Here is a 21,501-nt window from a genome sequence, read left to right on the forward strand (position 1 = left end):
CGGGCTCCGCATTATCACGAGCCACGTGCTGCAGAGGGCAGAGACAGCACGGGTATTTGATTTTGCAGGATGTTTGTTATAGGACATATGATTGTGAAGAGCATTTCAAGGCCCTGTGTGCCGGCGACTAGTGGTGACGTTTATGGTTAGGTCGAAATGGAGTGTATACAAATCCCAAGCTTTCCTGATTAGTTAATGCAATAGTTTGTACTCTTGTGACATTTTCAATAGACAAATATTCAGGAAGAAAAACAAAAAATGTCCTTCCCAGACGGGGAATCGAACCCCGGCCGTGGCGGTGAGAGCGCCAAATCCTAACCACTAGACCACCTGGGAATGTGCTCTTTGAGAGTGAAGGGGGAGTACTGTCGGACTTGCCCTTGTGCACCTTTTACTATCTTAACCTTGGTTTAAGTGTTTTCTCACTACAAATCTGTTATTAGATAGTTTAGATCAAATTAATGTGGCGTAAGAGACGCAAGGGGTGCAATACATCCCATTGTTGAAAGTACTAGCAGCGGGCTCCGCATTATCACGAGCCACGTGCTGCAGAGGGCAGAGACAGCACGGGTATTTGATTTTGCACGATGTTTGTTATAGGACATATGATTGTGAAGAGCATTTCAAGGCCCTGTGTGCCGGCGACTAGTGGTGACGTTTATGGTTAGGTCGAAATGGAGTGTATGCAAATCCCAAGCTTTCCTGATTAGTTAATGCAATAATTTGTACTCTTGGGACATTTTCAATAGACAAATATTCAGGAAGAAAAACAAAAAATGTCCTTCCCAGACGGGGAATCGAACCCCGGCCGTGGCGGTGAGAGCGCCAAATCCTAACCACTAGACCACCTGGGAATGTGCTCTTTGTGAGTGAAGGGGGAGTACTGTCGGACTTGCCCTTGTGCACCTTTTACTATCTTAACCTTGGTTTAAGTGTTTTCTCACTACAAATCTGTTATTAGATAGTTTAGATCAAATTAATGTGGCGTAAGAGACGCAAGGGGTGCAATACATCCCATTGTTGAAAGTACTAGCTGCGGGCTCCGCATTATCACGAGCCACGTGCTGCAGAGGGCAGAGACAGCACGGGTATTTGATTTTGCACGATGTTTGTTATAGGACATATGATTGTGAAGAGCATTTCAAGGCCCTGTGTGCCGGCGACTAGTGGTGACGTTTATGGTTAGGTCGAAATGGAGTGTATACAAATCCCAAGCTTTCCTGATTAGTTAATGCAATAGTTTGTACTCTTGTGACATTTTCAATAGACAAATATTCAGGAAGAAAAACAAAAAATGTCCTTCCCAGACGGGGAATCGAACCCCGGCCGTGGCGGTGAGAGCGCCAAATCCTAACCACTAGACCACCTGGGAATGTGCTCTTTGAGAGTGAAGGGGGAGTACTGTCGGACTTGCCCTTGTGCACCTTTTACTATCTTAACCTTGGTTTAAGTGTTTTCTCACTACAAATCTGTTATTAGATAGTTTAGATCAAATTAATGTGGCGTAAGAGACGCAAGGGGTGCAATACATCCCATTGTTGAAAGTACTAGCAGCGGGCTCCGCATTATCACGAGCCACGTGCTGCAGAGGGCAGAGACAGCACGGGTATTTGATTTTGCACGATGTTTGTTATAGGACATATGATTGTGAAGAGCATTTCAAGGCCCTGTGTGCCGGCGACTAGTGGTGACGTTTATGGTTAGGTCGAAATGGAGTGTATGCAAATCCCAAGCTTTCCTGATTAGTTAATGCAATAGTTTGTACTCTTGGGACATTTTCAATAGACAAATATTCAGGAAGAAAAACAAAAAATGTCCTTCCCAGACGGGGAATCGAACCCCGGCCGTGGCGGTGAGAGCGCCAAATCCTAACCACTAGACCACCTGGGAATGTGCTCTTTGAGAGTGAAGGGGGAGTACTGTCGGACTTGCCCTTGTGCACCTTTTACTATCTTAACCTTGGTTTAAGTGTTTTCTCACTACAAATCTGTTATTAGATAGTTTAGATCAAATTAATGTGGCGTAAGAGACGCAAGGGGTACAATACATCCCATTGTTGAAAGTACTAGCTGCGGGCTCCGCATTATCACGAGCCACGTGCTGCAGAGGGCAGAGACAGCACGGGTATTTGATTTTGCACGATGTTTGTTATAGGACATATGATTGTGAAGAGCATTTCAAGGCCCTGTGTGCCGGCGACTAGTGGTGACGTTTATGGTTAGGTCGAAATGGAGTGTATGCAAATCCCAAGCTTTCCTGATTAGTTAATGCAATAGTTTGTACTCTTGGGACATTTTCAATAGACAAATATTCAGGAAGAAAAACAAAAAATGTCCTTCCCAGACGGGGAATCGAACCCCGGCCGTGGCGGTGAGAGCGCCAAATCCTAACCACTAGACCACCTGGGAATGTGCTCTTTGAGAGTGAAGGGGGAGTACTGTCGGACTTGCCCTTGTGCACCTTTTACTATCTTAACCTTGGTTTAAGTGTTTTCTCACTACAAATCTGTTATTAGATAGTTTAGATCAAATTAATGTGGCGTAAGAGACGCAAGGGGTGCAATACATCCTACTGTTGAAAGTACTAGCTGCGGGCTCCGCATTATCACGAGCCACGTGCTGCAGAGGGCAGAGACAGCACGGGTATTTGATTTTGCACGATGTTTGTTATAGGACATATGATTGTGAAGAGCATTTCAAGGCCCTGTGTGCCGGCGACTAGTGGTGACGTTTATGGTTAGGTCGAAATGGAGTGTATGCAAATCCCAAGCTTTCCTGATTAGTTTATGCAATAGTTTGTACTCTTGGGACATTTTCAATAGACAAATATTCAGGAAGAAAAACAAAAAATGTCCTTCCCAGACGGGGAATCGAACCCCGGCCGTGGCGGTGAGAGCGCCAAATCCTAACCACTAGACCACCTGGGAATGTGCTCTTTGAGAGTGAAGGGGGAGTACTGTCGGACTTGCCCTTGTGCACCTTTTACTATCTTAACCTTGGTTTAAGTGTTTTCTCACTACAAATCTGTTATTAGATAGTTTAGATCAAATTAATGTGGCGTAAGAGACGCAAGGGGTACAATACATCCCATTGTTGAAAGTACTAGCTGCGGGCTCCGCATTATCACGAGCCACGTGCTGCAGAGGGCAGAGACAGCACGGGTATTTGATTTTGCACGATGTTTGTTATAGGACATATGATTGTGAAGAGCATTTCAAGGCCCTGTGTGCCGGCGACTAGTGGTGACGTTTATGGTTAGGTCGAAATGGAGTGTATGCAAATCCCAAGCTTTCCTGATTAGTTAATGCAATAGTTTGTACTCTTGGGACATTTTCAATAGACAAATATTCAGGAAGAAAAACAAAAAATGTCCTTCCCAGACGGGGAATCGAACCCCGGCCGTGGCGGTGAGAGCGCCAAATCCTAACCACTAGACCACCTGGGAATGTGCTCTTTGAGAGTGAAGGGGGAGTACTGTCGGACTTGCCCTTGTGCACCTTTTACTATCTTAACCTTGGTTTAAGTGTTTTCTCACTACAAATCTGTTATTAGATAGTTTAGATCAAATTAATGTGGCGTAAGAGACGCAAGGGGTGCAATACATCCCACTGTTGAAAGTACTAGCTGCGGGCTCCGCATTATCACGAGCCACGTGCTGCAGAGGGCAGAGACAGCACGGGTATTTGATTTTGCAGGATGTTTGTTATAGGACATATGATTGTGAAGAGCATTTCAAGGCCCTGTGTGCCGGCGACTAGTGGTGACGTTTATGGTTAGGTCGAAATGGAGTGTATGCAAATCCCAAGCTTTCCTGATTAGTTTATGCAATAGTTTGTACTCTTGGGACATTTTCAATAGACAAATATTCAGGAAGAAAAACAAAAAATGTCCTTCCCAGACGGGGAATCGAACCCCGGCCGTGGCGGTGAGAGCGCCAAATCCTAACCACTAGACCACCTGGGAATGTGCTCTTTGAGAGTGAAGGGGGAGTACTGTCGGACTTGCCCTTGTGCACCTTTTACTATCTTAACCTTGGTTTAAGTGTTTTCTCACTACAAATCTGTTATTAGATAGTTTAGATCAAATTAATGTGGCGTAAGAGACGCAAGGGGTGCAATACATCCCATTGTTGAAAGTACTAGCAGCGGGCTCCGCATTATCACGAGCCACGTGCTGCAGAGGGCAGAGACAGCACGGGTATTTGATTTTGCACGATGTTTGTTATAGGACATATGATTGTGAAGAGCATTTCAAGGCCCTGTGTGCCGGCGACTAGTGGTGACGTTTATGGTTAGGTCGAAATGGAGTGTATGCAAATCCAAAGCTTTCCTGATTAGTTAATGCAATAGTTTGTACTCTTGGGACATTTTCAATAGACAAATATTCAGGAAGAAAAACAAAAAATGTCCTTCCCAGACGGGGAATCGAACCCCGGCCGTGGCGGTGAGAGCGCCAAATCCTAACCACTAGACCACCTGGGAATGTGCTCTTTGAGAGTGAAGGGGGAGTACTGTCGGACTTGCCCTTGTGCACCTTTTACTATCTTAACCTTGGTTTAAGTGTTTTCTCACTACAAATCTGTTATTAGATAGTTTAGATCAAATTAATGTGGCGTAAGAGACGCAAGGGGTGCAATACATCCCATTGTTGAAAGTACTAGCTGCGGGCTCCGCATTATCACGAGCCACGTGCTGCAGAGGGCAGAGACAGCACGGGTATTTGATTTTGCACGATGTTTGTTATAGGACATATGATTGTGAAGAGCATTTCAAGGCCCTGTGTGCCGGCGACTAGTGGTGACGTTTATGGTTAGGTCGAAATGGAGTGTATGCAAATCCCAAGCTTTCCTGATTAGTTAATGCAATAGTTTGTACTCTTGGGACATTTTCAATAGACAAATATTCAGGAAGAAAAACAAAAAAATGTCCTTCCCAGACGGGGAATCGAACCCCGGCCGTGGCGGTGAGAGCGCCAAATCCTAACCACTAGACCACCTGGGAATGTGCTCTTTGAGAGTGAAGGGGGAGTACTGTCGGACTTGCCCTTGTGCACCTTTTACTATCTTAACCTTGGTTTAAGTGTTTTCTCACTACAAATCTGTTATTAGATAGTTTAGATCAAATTAATGTGGCGTAAGAGACGCAAGGGGTGCAATACATCCCATTGTTGAAAGTACTAGCTGCGGGCTCCGCATTATCACGAGCCACGTGCTGCAGAGGGCAGAGACAGCACGGGTATTTGATTTTGCACGATGTTTGTTATAGGACATATGATTGTGAAGAGCATTTCAAGGCCCTGTTTGACGGCGACTAGTGGTGACGTTTATGGTTAGGTCGAAATGGAGTGTATGCAAATCCAAAGCTTTCCTGATTAGTTAATGCAATAGTTTGTACTCTTGGGACATTTTGAGTGGGTGAAGGCTCCTATGTGCCGTGTGCCGGCAGCCACAAAGAAGTTCCAGTAAGCGTGAACCCAGGGGAGAGTTGGGTTACATAGACTTGTGCGAAGTCTCCCTCGCCAGATCCCTTATTACGAGGCTGTAGAAATACGGGACGCCCCTAACTCACCATCTGTCTCCAGAATTTCACGCCGACTTCTTGAGATAATTAAAAAAAAATTTCGATGTTCTGCACTTTTTAATAGAAAAATGGTTTGTTTAAGGTAGACGAATTTATATGACCATAGTGTCATTGCCAAACCCTTCAGTTCAATTCTAATTTATCCAGACTGCACAATATCGGGGGAAATCATCATTACATCCCTGGAGTTTTTTTTGTACCGTTAACAAAGACGAAAATATTGCATTAGTGTGTCACATCACGTATGACGAACAATACACAACACATTACTAAAAATAGGACATCTGGCCGATTCAAATAACGGGGATTGGTGATTGTAACAACCTGTAAATACCTCCCATGGAATTCCCTTTGCCTCCAACATTTGAGAGAATTACCCTATCGCATCCGCATTGCGCATTCATGCAAGGGGCTTTTGACGTTCTATGTGTATTGTGTAGTACAGTGGAATATCTGCTTCGGACTTCATTGTGTCATTGTTTTGACATCCAGGTGAAATGAACGTTTTACTTATTGTGGGGCCGAACGTTAGTCTGATTTTTACAGAGGCCTGTGTTAGGAATATTATAACAGAGGATAACAAATTTAAATAGAAACAAGATTCTAAGAAGTATTATTATGAATCATAGTATTTTCGGCACAATTGATATCGCCTTGTATTACAAATGCTGATTAGTTAAAGTCCTGTCTCGACAGATTCCACTGTGCACGGGAATATTTTTAAATGTAATAGGTGTAAAGAAAATATGTCCATATTAGCGATAAGGTAGCTCAGTGTCTCAATCAAGTTTTGGCACGTCACGCCGAAACTGTCGAGTTCGATTCCTTACATCGGGGTAATGTTTCGTATGAAGCCCCATTCCTGCAGCCGTTGAAGCGGACAACACCATACCCATCCATTAAGTGCACACAAAGAACTCAAACTTTGGGGTACATGATAACAAAGACATTTATTCATAACAGAATAATAAACACATATATTATATCCACTGTAATCAACAAGCTGTGTTAGGTATACTCGCTTCAAATTGCTTCACCAGCAAATATCAACACACTCGGGATACTGTGACACTCAATCAACCGAGTCACCGAGTCCGACCACCCAGTCCACGTAAGTCGCCTCTTACGACAAGCACAGGTTACTTGAGGCAACGCCTACTTCGGACTCCGCTTAGGGTCACATCAACATTTGAGGCCATTAATACATTTATATTTGTTATTCAACGCCGCACTCAGCAATATTCCAGCTAATGACCACGGGTCTGTAAATAATCGAGTCTACACCAGACAATCCAGTGATTGACATCGTGAGCATCGCTCACGCAAATGGGATACGATGATATGCATCCCGTTAGTCGTCTTTTACTACAAGCATGGGTTGCTGAAGACCAGTACTAACCCTCGCGTTCTTGGGGTCGTGAGTACATAATTAAGAAAGTATTAGATATAAACACAGAGCAAGTAGCCCAAATGACACAATTATTCAAATAAACAGTTTACTCATTCACGTTGCCCTATCGACTGTGACTTCCGTCCATTACACATACGTATGGAAGTTCCTGCAGACGACACTGAACTGAACTTTATACACATTTGATGGCTAATGATGGTGTTAGACTAGATGTACAAACATATATCTACAAAATTGAAAATATGGAAAAGAGTCAACTAAGTGAAGTGATTCATGTGTTGGGGGTGTTCTGTAAACGTCAGATCTGAGGATAAGAGTGTCGGCCTTTGACACAGTGCATGGGTTGCGTCTGTCTGGACTGCTTGAGTACTCAGCTCAATGATGCCCAGTTTGCCACTGGGTGAGTGAGTAGATCTTTTGACCCCAGCAGTGATGCCTCACCGGATGCCTATTGTGTAAGTTCTATTCTTTGAATGACATTGTTATAAACTTGTTACAGCTGCTGCTTAATAAACCGTGAGGTGCAATATATAGTTCTTTGTATTGTATTTATATTCAGGTTGGTATTTCTGCTATCCAAAGTGTGCAGTGAGGCCTTCTTATTCTTGATAGTAATTTTGGAGACAAAAGTGCTAAGTTTATGAACACACAAATGTCATTTTAGAAAGTGGTCATATGTAACAAATGTTATATTTTGGATGACACTTTCTTAGTAAAGTTCATAGCTTTCGGTCATGGGAGCTGTGCCAGTTTACACTTGTCAGAGGGGTACACAAAGTACGTGATCCAGACTACCAGTTGTCGTACTTCCATTTTTGCGGAAGCCTCGGTGGCTGATTGGGTAATTAGATAGGGACCCAACCAAACAAAGTGCGAGAATTTGTACTTTACTAAGAAAGTGTTGTCCCAAATATGACACTTGTTACATATGACCACTTTTGACTCACTCACTCCAATATCAACCCTTAACTCACTCTTATATCAACCCGATCCTCATTTTTTGTAATAGATATACTTTTATGTACTCATAACGCTTTCTCTTAAATAAGCGCATATCCAATCTGTCATGAATCTGAAACAAAATAACGTACTAAAAGTTACATACATGACAACTGGACAAAATTGTAACTACATACGTGTATGAACAATTGGTTCAAAATTCATTTACAGCGTTGTTATATGGGAGAAGAAATATACTACATATAGGCCAAAACATGCATGTATGTAGGAGAATTGCTCACAACTATGCGAGATGTTTATTTGCGCTTCTCAAAACTGTTAACGTGGCAAGCATTAAATATTTAAGTTAAATTTCGAGATAACCATATGTTATACCATGCCTAATTAGACATATGCGGGTAAATTTATATGTATTTGTATAGGCGGTCGCGACCACAGACAAGGTTCGACATATCGGTACATTCGACAAAACAGGGTTCGAGTATACATGTTGAAAATGCAAAAGAAGTATATTTACACAAAATGGTTTCAACGAAGTGGCGGTTATCTAGGGATTACATGACTTCGGCCTGCATGACCTCGGCATTTTCTCTCCTCTTTAATATGCTGACAAATCCTTTCATTTATTATTGGTATACTGATATCCAGGTACATCACACTCACTCACTCACCCACTCAAGAATTACAAACCTGTGTGCCTTGTTTCGAAATGCTTTCTGGCATGGTAGAAAATGAAATCTTCCACCACTTTGAGGAAATAGTCGTTCCTGAAACATATATGAATCGAGTGACAGCAACTTTTGTGATGGCTAAAGCCTCATGTTTCTGTCACCCGTACAACCATTAAGACAGAACTATGTATTACAACTTACAATCATCAGTCACATACCTTGGACGTCCAAATTGTAGTACAACATCGGGTAGAATCAGATTTCTTTTTGTGATGTCATAAAGTCTGAAAATGCAAATTAAATAAATCACTACATCATTTCTGTATATTCGTTGGTAGTGTATGCCGTAAAACTATCGGTCAGTTGTGGAAACAAAGCTCATTCGTTCTTAATACCCGCTTGATTCTTATATAGTGATGACAAACAAGCAGAAGCTTCTTGATGGAAAAATAAATATGTTCCTTAAAAAAAAGTTTATTTTATCCTATAGGTACCTTGGACCTCTTGTCCTCGTCACCAAATGTCTCCATGGACTGCATCAGTATGGCATATCCCTGAAAACAGTCATTCTATCATTAAGTTATGTCATGTACTCTCAGTATAAATTTACGTCTAAAAGTTTGGAACGAAAATATGTTCATATATGGGCATATCCGCTTTAGACAGAGGCCGGTTTAGACAAATGTCACTGTAGTAGGAACATACCGTTTATCTCTAAGCACATTTAATATTTTACTCAGGATTTCAGTGTTGTTCAGTATTTCCAAACACTGGCAAATTAATAGGCGTTTACAACATTCGTGAAGTCACATTAGAGTAATATTTACAACAGCATTGAGGTGGGACATGGCTCTGCTCCTCTCCAGCTTCTTTCGTTGAAAATAAAGCACATGTCTCCTGAACTCTTCAGGTACTTCTTCTGTATCATTTGTTGGGTACCGGTACAGCCTGGGTACATCTTCATCAATTATCTTTTCCAACTAAAGGAACAAAACTTTCCTAGTTTATACCGTTTATCAAGTGTACACAGACACATATATAGTTACAAATCCAGTGGAATAAAAACGTCATCAAAAATATGTTTTCATATTGTTATTCGTGACACATTTACTACAGTCTAGGGATTTGAAATAAACACTATCTATCTATCTATCTATCTATCTATCTATCTATCTATCTATCTATCTATCTATCTATCTATCTATCTATCTATCTATCTATCTATCTATCTATCTATCTATCTATCTATCTATCTATCTATATTTGAAACTCACACGTTGTTATGCCAATATAATATTTACAACTGAAACTGTAGGTCAATATATATGAATGTTCATACCGCATTTCGGAATTCTGATCGTTCCACAGTCCTCAGCTCCTCGAGATCATCAGCAAGTATGTTCACTTGTTGGTCACCATATTCCTTCTTCTACTGCAGGAACCGCTATTTGTATTAAACAAACATATTCATACTTTGAGTTTATACCATGAGCATCTTTTTCTCTCTGTGTGTGCGTGTGCGTGTGCGTGTGCGTGTGCGTGTGTGGGCGTGTGCGTGCGTGCGGTGTGTGTGTGTCTTAATTCTTATATGAGGTTGGTTTCTAAACAAATACTCACGCATGGCTTTTCTTGTCACTGTCGCCTTTTCGACGCATTTTGTGCTGCAATAATATGTAGTAAATTGATAATTATCTCTAGTATTCCCTCTTTCGCAACAGTAAATGCAATTAGTAATTATTCTTTCTCCAATATATTTTAATTGCTGTATGATAACTGCCTGCCAACTTATGTGAATAGTCGATGTGTATCAAGCGACACAAGTATAGAAATTTATTATTCACAAACTTATGATGTCGTCTTAATCGTATCATGTTTTAAGCAGAGATTTATTATGATTATTAAAATGTATTTTGTCGTTTATTATTATTGTCAAAAGTAAAAAGTACCATACCTTTTAAGCTGCACCTCAGGATTCGGTTTCTAAATGAAATACAAACAATTCTATGGTCATTCACAAACCAATTTTTAACAAATGTACACTATTTATCAACTTCAGATACGAACTGTACAACACTTTCGTAAGTCTTCATGTGATGGAGCAAGAACAGAACTTTCAGATATTTCATGAATCAGATTTTACTTTCTGTACCTGTGTTTGGATCTTCAATGCCGCATATTCAGGTGTTCGTATTCGTTTCAATGGCAGAGGTTGGTCAGCACACCACGAATCCGAAAATCTCTTCTCTTTCAGAAACATATAGAAATGTGTCCCGAGCGTAGTAACATAATTTCAGGAGCGTATACATTTTATATGAAATTTTGAAACAGTGTACCATTATTACTAGTTATTATGTTTAATGAATTATAGTACAAATTAAAATACGTCAATTCTATATTACCTTATGAAACCAGAAAGTGCACGTGAATATAACATTTATAAATAGGGTCGCATCACTTCCATGCAAACTTATGGAGATAAATTCTCTGAATAAAAGTCGACAGGCACAGACTCCTTTTACGAAAAGTATGGGTTTCTGACCCGTATCTTCACGGGTGTATTTTAAGTATGAATCATAACAGTTTGTTGTCATGGGTACTTAATGCATTATGTGCATAACACATGCATGTATACTAAGTGTACTTTCAGTACTACATGAAATGGAATCGACCATCTAGATGTATCAGTGAAACCTCATTATGTTTTACCACTGGAACTTGCTCCCGCAGTCCGTATTTGCTTGGTATTTCGTTTGTTGTATTCTGAAATGGAACGATGTTCCAAGTAGCGCATATTTTATAAATAAAATGGAATTTCATGTCAATTACTTATTGAATATTCGAAATACGGGGATATATTTGTGACACATACCTTTGGTTAGCTTACGAACAATAAACAGTAGCGTATATGCCCATTACTGTCACAATTATTCATAGTGCACAAATAAAGTACCTTTGGTTCCACATCCTTCCCTGCATTAAACATTTCTTTGGCTATGAAAGAACGGCAACTGCTCGGGTCACACTGCAAAATATGTCATGTTTTTATTTTAAAAATAATAATTGATTCATATCGTCTGTAATATATCTGCTATACATTAGAGCTTCAATGCACCGAAGTCATAAAACGGTCTTACCTTCTTGTCCTTGCTGCATTCGTTCCACGCATACTGAAACACGAAATTATATTCAATGTGACCATTAAAACAGTCACTATTCCAGATATTCTTTCATTTACATAAATTTAAAAAAATACTTTCTTCATAGTAACCGTGAATAAGTCAAAGTGAAATCAGTGGCGAGAAAATATTGAATCGTTATTATTCAGTTTTGAACAAACTCTTTCTAAGACCTTGCTGTACTCACTATGCATATGCAAACACCACAGCTTGTAGTATCCGTCTGTGTGGTGTACTCATGACTGACCTCTACGTTGAAGTTTGATAGGTCAATTGCATCATCTGGTACATTCTGAAGTCTGTATTCCATGTACTCCCTTTGTAGAAAAGTGCAAATGCAATGACTTTGGACGGACAGGCAACTCAGCAGTTCATAGTAATAACGTAAGCATCCATGTACTTGTAAGGCTATAAAACTACTAGTACTTCATTCATTAATATAGATGTGGCGATATAGGGCATTTACTTATTCAGCAACCATACCTTGTTGTGCTGACCACTTCTTCGTCTAATCTCCTGTTCAAGGGGTCATAGAAGTGCATTCCTTTGGCTTGTACATCCAACACCTGCGTCAGAAATAAGGAGTGACAGTAACTGTTGTACGTCTATATGTGACCTTCACATAAAGGTAAACTGAAAATCAATGACGACGCCAGGTTTTTACGAAAGGGGTAAGCATGTCCTCCCCAAATGGAAGCAACTGCCATTCACACAATTTTCACAAACATGTATGTATTTGTTGCCATCCGACATGGGCCTGTAAACAAATCTGACGATCAAGTGATCGACCCGAAATCCAGTCACACAACTACACACATACGGTAGGCACCATTCATGTGTGGTCAATTTCTGTCTCAAATACCTAGGAAATACAACTTACCAGCAATGTCCAATGGCTTCCATGTCTGTGAATCGGTATAAACACTTTCTCTGCTTCCGAGAGTTTTTCCTGAAATACAACGAACATGGTCCTTTACATTCGGAACAATACTCAAATACCTACAATCTACAGTACAGTACTAAGGTTGTGCTGTCTCACGGCATTTTGTACATATATCGCAGCCTACAAACGGTATCTTATGTCGTCCCTTGAACATCTCTGGTATCATATGTATTAACAGGCAATCGGTTGTTCACATATATTATTGAGGACATTAATTTTTTAATTTTTTTTATTAGTATAGCGAGTCTTTCACAATAGCCTATGGTCCCCACTGGTCATGTGTCGCCCTGGCGTATCCAATGACAGCTGTATGGCCACCATTGTCGGTTCCGGTTTTGAACCTTTGGTTACCTAACGAATATACGTCATCTTCTACCTCAGATATATGCTGTGTTGTGGCAATTTTCAGTTAGCCATTAAATATTTAATTGAATAAAATATCACTGATAAATTATATCTATGTTCGTCTCATGTACATAGTTCGTTTTCATGTCATAATGTTAAAACATCAACCATCAAAAGAACTGCATCTATCTTCTATCAAAACGTTTCTTATGACATTCACTGCCCATATATATCTGACAACTGAAGACAGTATAACAACATGCATCCATCTTGAAAACATACCTTTTGTTTCATACCATACCACATATTATATTGTTAATCTAGAAGTAGTTCCAACAGTAGCATGTACATGATTAAAACGTTGCCATATACCTAGAGTATTGTTTATTGTGGCATTACACAACAAAGAAACAAAAACAACATAATATCCCATCTTAAGGTTTCATATATGTGCAACGATTAGATTTAATATGTATCCAGTTACCTGTTGCTACATTAAGGGAATGTTTGTCTTCATCAACTTTATTCAATTCATTCAATTCATTTCCTAAATATGTTGGTGTCTTTCGGCGGTTCAGAAACTCTTCCAGTGCATCTTATCTCACTTATGATACTGTCAATTTCAGAAAACGCTTTTTTTTGAAGATTTAATTTTCTTTTCTCAATAATGACAAGCCTTGCAAGGCTAGGCGATTCTTATTCACCAACCGACAGTGAATGATATCTTCTCCTCAACGTCATCTTCGAAATATTCTTCTCTTTACCCATTCCCACTATATGACAAATAGAGAATACTAAACGAGCTCCTGTGTAATACTAATTTTATGAAACGAGTGAATAGTTCTGGTATCTCACGATCGAAAGCGAGTTCGATACAAGAAACTATTCACGAGTTTCATAAAATTGGTATTAAACAGGAGCGAGTTTAGTAATTTATTTATTACTTGCCGTTTATAACTTTTCTAAATATGTCACTGTCGTGTATGAATAGGCAGACATCTACACGATTCACATCATAATCCAATTGAGTTTAACAGAACAATACTTCAAACACGTCAAAGGCTGACACGTATTAATTTAATATCATACCACGGCCTACCTTTAGAATTCAACAAAGCTATCGAAGCGCTAAGGTTATCGTAACTCCTATAAGGGTTACGCTATTTTTCAGGGCAGTATCATTTGTAAACTAACATTTAGTCTCTGAAAACTTATATTACACAATATCCTTCTTGACTCTAAAAAAAAATTCCCTATGCTGATTTCAGAGACTAAACATTTTCAGAGCCTTCCTATCAGGGCAATCTTAAAATGTAAATTGGACACATGTAAGTGTCCAAATAAATTTTTCTAAAGCACATTTTCTGACCACCTTATCAACCGATCTGTCCACAGCACCCGCCACATGGATTCCATCCCTGTATTTATTACCCCCCTGGACAACAGTCTTGGTTGGGGCCAGGGGGGAGGAAGTAGAATATTGTGGAATAGAGCTAACTTGAGCTGGCTAGACTTGCTTTTGTATGCATTTCTAGATTATGTTTTTTTCATAAAATAAATATATTCCACGGTCATGGTGCAGGACTATATCATTTGCAGAAGCCCGAGGTCTTCCATTAACCCTGAAAAATAGCGTTACCGTTAATATACCTAAAATGCATAGAATTTGTTATCAAATAAAAATAAACAACAATATCGGTTTTGAAACATTTACATCAATCAACACACAACGAATGTCACTGACCAACGTTTACAAATATGGAAATGTCATAGAATAAATTAGCTATAATAACGGTCACGCTATTTTTCAGGGCATTATCATTTGCAGAAGCCCTCGGTCTTTTCAACTGCCCTCCTTCGTCGGGCAGTTAATGAAGACCTCGGGCTTCTGCAAATGATAATGCCCTGAAAAATAGCTTTACCCTTATAGTAACATAAACTTACGACTGTCGTTGCGCAACTATCGACTTGTGGAACCCTGCATCAAAAAGATTACAACACGTCACAATACCCTCTGACGTAATATGTAGAATATTGTTACAAGATCCATCCACGAAACAATGTCATGTGACGTCAGCATAGCATCAGGGTTGAGAGGGTCATTGCGTGTGCATACACTCTCAGTGATTTATCGTCACTACACGCAATGTCGTTGAAAAAGCCCAGGGATGTTGGGAGTTTTCAATATTTGTTACTGAAACTTGTTCCCGCAGTATATAAGCACGCGCTTTGGTATTAAACAACGTGTTATACAGCTGTATGTTTATTAAACGGATGATCTCTTTACGGGCGAATAAAAAACTATAGATTCCCTTGGCATATTTTGACTTCAGTTTAAAATTGTAACTGCAGATATTTCTAAAAAGCAATTCTGACCTTTTGAACAAGTGGCGCCCTGCGTCTCCTTTTGGACTTGAAATGTTGCCATCCCTCTATAACTTGGTTTGATAAAGCTGCGTTTCTCTGCTTACCCCGAAACAAATAACATATTCTAAAATAGCAAGTGATACATTCAAGGACGAATACTGTTTTGGTAATTGCACACATTATCACAATTTGTAACAAAGTTGATTAATCTATTATGAAATGACATGGCATCTTGTAAACATATCTACATATATGCACCACACCGCCATACAATACGTATTGTCCCTGACATTAAGGATACGTGGAGTACTCTTCTTTATGAAATTTTAATATTTTCCGTTTCTCATTCGAGCACATACTAATCGAAAACCATTTGAAACCCATTAAACAAAACTCTGGACATATTATACCCGCAAACATGACGAAAAGAAACGCCTCTATTTTAATAAATTACGTGACAATGTACATGTTTCCCAAAGTTCCATTTTGAAAGCAAATCGTGCTTCCTTTCAACTTTGCACGAAAATAAAAAAAATAATACGTACCTTGCAAGAAATATTTTTTTTGGACATGATCCAGTCTTGAAAGTTACATAGCCGTTTGTGAGTTCACAGCGCTCTGTAAATACCTGAGTCTTATTGAGAGTCTTTTGTGAGATGCCCTGAGTATGTTAAAGTCTGACCACGGTCTAAGTTTCCAACATCTGTAGCTAGCTGATGTTAGCACTTTTATCATGAGGCAGGATGTTCCTTGTTTATATGTATCAGTTAGCCATGTCAACTTCAGGAACCTCATTCTTACATAATGTCAACCGCATGCCCCATTCTGGGTTTCAGGTAGTATGTGCTTATCTTTTAGGATCTCAGAGAAGCACTAAATTGCTGTGACATCTCTACCTCCCTAGAAACTCCTCTGGGATCTGGAACTTGCCACAGAAAGTATCACGTCACAATAAACAAACAAGTCCCCTAACAGACCCTAAAAGGAAAGGGTTTAGAGAGTCTAGCTATATATATAGACTTCTTGTTTCTAAAAATGAAGATATTCATTCTGGATTAAGAAAGGGCTACCGAACATCAAGTAATGTATTTGTTCATTCAATATTTATTTAATAGTTTCAACAAAATGTAAAAAGAAAAAAGTATACACTTGCTTTGTAGACTTTCAAAAGGCCTTTGATTCAGTTGACAGAGCACTACCCCTAACAAAGCTATTTCAAATAAAATGTCAGGAAAAAGCTCTTATAAAGTGAAAATTGACGAGGGCATTTCACAATCCTTTAAATCCAACATCGGCATAAGACATGGGTCCTTTTTGTCTCCCACATTATTTAATATATTCCACAATGATCGTCCACCACATATCAAACAGGAAAATAAAAAAATAACACTTAATGCTTTAAACATTTGTCATTTGTTGTTTGCCGATGACTTCGTACTATTTGCCACTTCCGAAAAATCTGCACGAGTTATTTGATGGTCTAAGAGTATTTCGTGTAACACATAATCTAAAGATTAAAGGTGAAAAAACAAATGTTGCAGTGGCAAATCAAGTAAAATAGAAGAAACGAATACTTGGACCGTTGTTGGTGCAAAAATTCTAGTCATGGATAGATATAATTATTTATGAATAACATTTGAAGTAAATGGTAATCTTAATAATAGCGCCAAACCTCCCTTGAAAGAGGGCCTAGGTACTACCATAAGCTTCAGTATACCAATAATCTACCCAAATCTGGGGTATAGAAGCAACCTCCCTAGTCTGAACACCTTTGATTAATTTATCCCCGAGAAACTGCGGCGCAGATGTTGTAAATACATGTTTGGTGTCAACAAAACAACACACAATTGGGCAAGGCGAGCAGAACTAGGATTCTATACTCTTATGTACACAGTACTAATATAAATTACGAAATGATATCACTATGTTGGTTCTTCAACATAGTGAAATTCTGGTTCTGGGATGGGAATACCAACTCAATCTATTCTCAGAAAAACAAAATATTTAAGTCTTTCAAAGTCTAAATTCGACTCCCTCTTCAAGTGAGTTGGGTTTCACGCCGCTTTGAACAATATTCCAGTTATATCACGGTGTGTCAGTTCCATGTCAGAGTGAGTGAGTATGGTTTTACGCCGCCTGTTGTAATATTCCATCAATATCACGGCGGGGGACACCAGAAATGGGCTTCACCCATTGTGCCCATGTCGGGAATCGAACCCGGGTCTTCGGCGTGACGAACTAACGCTTTAACCACTAGGCTACCCGACCGCCCCGTTCCATGTGAGAGGAAAGCCCGAAGTGATGCAGGTGTCAGACGTTAACCACTTTGGTGAAACCCACGAGCACGGTTGCCGTACTGACAAAATCTAGAAACATAATCGGGGCGAACCGGGATTCGAACCGACGATCATAGATTTCTGGCGTGCCCAAGGGACGCGCATTTCTGCACAGCGAATTGCAGCGCCTCAGACGACTGGGCCAACCGTGCCCCAAAAGGCGCAAGAAAAAAATGAGGACATTCAGGACAGTTAAACATGAAATAAAATTAGAATCCTATTTCAGTCACTGTTAAAGAAGAAAATATCGAGTGCACTTTTCTAAACTATGAGTAAGTAACCATAAATTAACTACAGAACTTGGAAGACATACAAAGCCACGGACCTCACTACATCAGAAGCTAAGCTCTACATGTTCAACCACTGATGAGGAAAAACACTACCTACTTTATTCTACCAAACACACAACAGAAATAAATATATTCTTTGGAAGAGTATCCACACAAAATGTAAATGTCCACAATAATGAAAACATATCTTTTCACCACATCCTCTCAAATATTTAGCCATCAATATCAATTGCATATGTTTCAAATGGATGATGTCAAGCAATAAATTCCTGTTGATAAACCTATGACATTTTATGTATAATATCATCAAATCTGTACTGTTGATATTTTCTATACATTAAATTATTTCTTTGTGTTTTCAGGTATGTTTGTCTGTCTGTATATGTGTATGTATGAATTATGATGTGGTTTTTTTCGGGAATGGAATGTTTTCTGCAATAAATATCCTTTCAGATACAAATAAATCAGACATAATCCTATTATACCCATGCTGTCATACGGATCATGAAACAAATATATCCATTACAGTCCCTACCAAGTATTATATATTAGAATACGTAATCTTGACTTGCCAATAGACTGCCAGCTATTATATATTTGATCAAACAATCGTGCCTATATTAACATATGGTTCCGAAATTTGGGGATTTGGTAAACTAGATATGATAGAAAAGGTTCACACAGATTTCTTAAAATATATACTAAGGGTAACAAAAAGCACACCCAACTATTTTTTATATGGAAAGCTGGAAATAACCCCATTTTCGGATTTAATTAAACAAAGAATGTTGACATATTGGTCTAAGATAACTTATAATAAACCAACGAAATTGTGTACTGTTATGTATAATGTATTATTTGCAGACTCCTGTAACCATAAATACAGCTGTCTCGAATGTGTTAAAGGACTATTTGATGGACTAGGCCCTAGTTTTATACGGACCCAAAAATTCATGCCAAATATAAACGGATTAACATTGTGTTATTAAACAACTATCTTTGATCAGTTTAGCCAGACGTGGACAAGTTATGTAAACAACTCTCCCAAGGCAGTACTTTACCGAATATTTAAACATAAAATCTAGTTAGAAAATCATCTGCTGTCGCTACCCTTAAGACTCAGTATCCCGATTACTAAAATAAGATCCACAAACCATAGATTACCAACAGAAAAGGGGCGATGGGAAAATATACCGGGGGAAGACAGAATTTGTAGTCACTGTAATAAACATGACTTAGCTGACGAATATCACTATCTACTAATATGTCCTTTTCTGCATAACTTGCGTAAGTTATATCTTCAAAAGAAGTATTTTACAAGACCTAGTGCGATACTACTTGATATATTACTCAATACTGAAAGTTTATCAGAACAAAGAAAAATAGCACAGTTTGTAAAAGAAATCCTCAAGATGCTTAATTAAATGTATGATGTGTTGCAGTTGTACATATAGTCTCCTGCCTCGTGTCACCATATATCTCCATTTGTACCTTCAATATGTCATAGCTATGACTTTGAAGCGAAATATACGTTTGTTGTTGTTGTGTTGTTGTTGCCCGCGAGTACACAGCCTTGTGTTTTGATGCGAGACGAGTAGGCGAGTAGCTGCATATTTCAACGGTTACAGGCCGGCAAAGCCACATTTCGAAAATAGATAGCCCAAATTGATGTGGCTCTCGCGGCAATGGTTATGGTTGCGTGATTGTATAATGTGGCTCTCGCGGCTATGCTGTCAAAACATGCTTTGTGATTCTAACAGGTTACCGTATATAACAAAACAAGTCTTGTTTTCTCATTTTCTATTCAACAAGGATAACATATTCATCAAAACTTTACATTGATGAATATGAATAGCATATGAATATCATAATGCAGATGAAGGAGGTCGCCCACGTGGTCAGCATATTCCATCTCACTCAGGTGTGGGTTCAGGAGCTGGATCTTGAGGGACGCAATACGTGCATCGGTTGCCTTGTACTTCTTTCTTCGTGAAGGTTCTGATCACTGGTGTGAGAGTCTAAGGACTGCAACCTCTTTGAGTGACTGCTCTCGCTGAAATAGCTTCACTACCTCGTAGATGTTCGGGTGGCACTTCTTGGCAAGTTTCTTTATCTTGTTGTGCAACCCTTCCAGGTGATTGTTGGTACGGTGGCCTTGGTTTTCGAAATGGTTTCTGAAATGTGGCTCTCCCGGCTAGACACCATTTCAACGGCTGCAGAGATAAACTTGCTCAACAATAAACAATTACTGCTTAAAATAAACAAAACAGGGTTAATCACATGCCTAGATTACCTCAATCTCATAAAATCGGATACAAGTTCTCGCTATCACTGAGGACATCCCATTACAAGTATAGTGCAAACAGAATCTGTAGATTTTGCAGAAATATTAAATAACTTTGAAATTGTTGTCGGTTTTTTCGAGAGATTTCTGGGCATTAAGACACTTTAAGCTCTCTCAACTGCCCACGACTGACAGTGAGAGTATGTGTGTTTGGGGAGAGGCAGTAGCGTCAGTAAATATTCCTGTCAGACACACTTTCAGTGGCCTGTCAGTGATGGGTGATAGCAATCTTTACGTGTGTTGTGAATTTCCAGGCAATTATAGCTCTACAGATTTGTTCAGTCTCTGAAAATGAAGAGAATATTTATTATTAACATATTTCATAACTAATATTTAACAACTGGTTTTGTCTGTAAAATATGTTAATGTCAGAGACAAGATGTTCGTCTAAGACACAGCATGTCGTCATTGTTACGGTTTGTGGCTGTTTTAGGTACACTCACAAAGAAAGGCTGAGGACCAACAGTAACACACCCTGAGACACCAACCAATTTCAGATGTAAAACGCAGAGATTGTATAAGAAGATATGAAGATAAGATGGAGTAAAAGATATAGCAGAATCGCTGCAAACCCCCCACGCCCACCCCTCACCCCCAACCCCCACCAGAGGGAAGCTATATAGTTTTCAACTGGTGCTATAGAGCGACTCTTTTTAAGTTAGCTTAGCATGAATGGTTGAGGAATAAGAAAATATTATTTCAAACCCGTATTTTAAACTATTTCCATGCGAAACATGCGAGGCTCCCAGATGTGCCACTAAGTTTTCAGGCTATTTCCATTCGGACGTTTGAAAAGATAGCCTCCTGTGCTTGAGGGAAGCTATATAGTTTCCAAGACGGGGTATAGAGCGACTCCTTGAAAGTAATGTTATGCCTAAATGATCAAGGAATGAGATAATAATATTTCAAACCCGTATTTTAAACTATTTCCATGCGAAAAATGCGAGGCTCCCAGATGTGCCACTAAGATTTCAGGCTTTTTCCATAGGGACGTTTGCATACACAGCCTCCCGTGATAAGGGAAGCTTTATAGTTTCCAAAATGGGGCATAGAGCGACTGTTTTAGAGTTATTTTATGCC

At 39.4% G+C, this 21,501-nt stretch overlaps 10 non-coding genes and 1 pseudogene across 10 annotated transcripts; all 11 read right to left on the reverse strand.

The window, feature by feature from the left end:
* Positions 1-264: 264 nt before the first annotated feature.
* On the reverse strand, positions 265-336 carry Trnae-cuc (transfer RNA glutamic acid (anticodon CUC)). The gene has a single exon. It is a non-coding gene; the product is annotated as a tRNA-Glu (tRNA).
* A 446-nt stretch (positions 337-782) lies between these two features.
* Positions 783-854, reverse strand: Trnae-cuc (transfer RNA glutamic acid (anticodon CUC)). The gene has a single exon. It is a non-coding gene; the product is annotated as a tRNA-Glu (tRNA).
* Positions 855-1,300: 446 nt separating this feature from the next.
* On the reverse strand, positions 1,301-1,372 carry Trnae-cuc (transfer RNA glutamic acid (anticodon CUC)). Its single transcript has one exon. It is a non-coding gene; the product is annotated as a tRNA-Glu (tRNA).
* A 446-nt stretch (positions 1,373-1,818) lies between these two features.
* On the reverse strand, positions 1,819-1,890 carry Trnae-cuc (transfer RNA glutamic acid (anticodon CUC)). Its single transcript has one exon. It is a non-coding gene; the product is annotated as a tRNA-Glu (tRNA).
* A 446-nt stretch (positions 1,891-2,336) lies between these two features.
* Positions 2,337-2,408, reverse strand: Trnae-cuc (transfer RNA glutamic acid (anticodon CUC)). Its single transcript has one exon. It is a non-coding gene; the product is annotated as a tRNA-Glu (tRNA).
* Positions 2,409-2,854: 446 nt separating this feature from the next.
* Trnae-cuc (transfer RNA glutamic acid (anticodon CUC)) lies at positions 2,855-2,926 on the reverse strand. The gene has a single exon. It is a non-coding gene; the product is annotated as a tRNA-Glu (tRNA).
* Positions 2,927-3,372: 446 nt separating this feature from the next.
* Positions 3,373-3,444, reverse strand: Trnae-cuc (transfer RNA glutamic acid (anticodon CUC)). Its single transcript has one exon. It is a non-coding gene; the product is annotated as a tRNA-Glu (tRNA).
* A 446-nt stretch (positions 3,445-3,890) lies between these two features.
* Positions 3,891-3,962, reverse strand: Trnae-cuc (transfer RNA glutamic acid (anticodon CUC)). Its single transcript has one exon. It is a non-coding gene; the product is annotated as a tRNA-Glu (tRNA).
* A 446-nt stretch (positions 3,963-4,408) lies between these two features.
* Positions 4,409-4,480, reverse strand: Trnae-cuc (transfer RNA glutamic acid (anticodon CUC)). Its single transcript has one exon. It is a non-coding gene; the product is annotated as a tRNA-Glu (tRNA).
* Positions 4,481-4,927: 447 nt separating this feature from the next.
* Positions 4,928-4,999, reverse strand: Trnae-cuc (transfer RNA glutamic acid (anticodon CUC)). Its single transcript has one exon. It is a non-coding gene; the product is annotated as a tRNA-Glu (tRNA).
* Positions 5,000-7,740: 2,741 nt separating this feature from the next.
* LOC139462041 (uncharacterized) lies at positions 7,741-16,484 on the reverse strand (annotated as a pseudogene).
* Positions 16,485-21,501: the final 5,017 nt, after the last annotated feature.

This window comes from Haliotis cracherodii, unplaced genomic scaffold, assembly GCF_022045235.1.
Source record: "Haliotis cracherodii isolate W230 unplaced genomic scaffold, xgHalCrac1.p SCAF_15, whole genome shotgun sequence".
NCBI classification, from domain to species: Eukaryota; Metazoa; Mollusca; class Gastropoda; order Lepetellida; family Haliotidae; genus Haliotis; species Haliotis cracherodii.